Genomic DNA, 1378 nt, shown 5'->3' with positions numbered 1-1378 from the left:
AAAAAACCTCAAAAACTCTGTACAGGGTCACTATGAGTTGGAACTAATTTGACAGCACTTAGAAACAAATCTACTTAAAAATTATTTTGGAGATGTAACCTTCTTCACCCTCCATAATGTGCTAGAGTAGTGGGAATTTTTGAGAACGTTTTATTTAATACATGCATATAAATACAAGAACACAAAGAGATTCAGGAAACTACAATTCAATCACGTTTTAATTATTAGTTGTAGCATACAAGTAAAATTTTCAAATAATTATTGGAGCACTCGTCAATAGGTAATAAATCTTACTGTCAGTAACTAGCCAAATCTGTTGAATACTGATTTGTTAAGCCCTGGTGTGGTACTATAAGATAAACACTGGACTGCTAGCCACAAGAATGTTAGTTCAAGCACACCAGGCCCTCCTGGGAAACCCTATACATGCTTGCTATGAGTCGGAACCGACTTGAAGCACTTGACAACAATAGCAATCCAATATTTACTAAAAACAAAATATTTGATAAAGCACATTATCTCATTTGAAATTCACAAAAATTGCAAGAAGTGGATATAATTATCACCCATGCTTATGGTGGTGGTTGTGATGATTATGTGTGTGGAGTCGATTCCAACTCATAGCTACCCTATACAGGGTTTCCAAGGCTATAAATCCATACGGAAGCAGAAAACTTCATCTGTCTCTTGCAGAGCAGTTTATAGATTTGAAATGTGGACCTTGTGGTTAGCAGCCCATTTCTTAACCCACTATGCTACCCACACTTATAAAAGATAAAAATAAGTCTTAAAAAGGATAACTAAAACAAGCAAGGCACCTAGGAAACTTGAACTGCCTACCTTGGGGGTCAAACCGACTTTGCAGTCCAGAGCACTAACCTAGAGAGCCACACCAGGACTCCACTAACATAGCAAAATTGTGAATGAGGATTTTTAGTTTGATGTTGAATAGGTCTCCAACAGCTATACACAAATTACTGTGGCACACTCCTAGGCTACTGGAATCCTGGTGTGGCACTGTGGGTTAATACACTGGACTACAAAATCAGTTTGAACTGCAATGTCGGTGGCTCAAATTCACCAGCCACTCATTGTAAACCCTATAAAAGGTTGGGCCCAACTCGAAGGCACTCAACAACAACAACAATTGTGCTACTAAGAAAGTTTTTCCAAACAATTCATAAAAAGCTTTTTTTATTTTGACATCTAGTCTTGAAAGAACTTACTCTCTATTTGATATGAAGAACCTATCTAAGATCATACTCATACATATTTAAGAGCTCAGTTATATGCCACAGAATAAACAGCTTTAGAATTCATAAATTAGATAAATGTATATTGATGTTCTAGCCTTACTCTGGCAAAGAGCCCTATATAG

The sequence above is a fragment of the Chrysochloris asiatica genome, unplaced genomic scaffold, assembly GCF_000296735.1.
Source record: "Chrysochloris asiatica unplaced genomic scaffold, ChrAsi1.0 scaffold00004, whole genome shotgun sequence".
NCBI classification, from domain to species: domain Eukaryota; kingdom Metazoa; phylum Chordata; class Mammalia; order Afrosoricida; family Chrysochloridae; genus Chrysochloris; species Chrysochloris asiatica.
Note: the sequence above shows the minus strand (reverse complement) of the source record.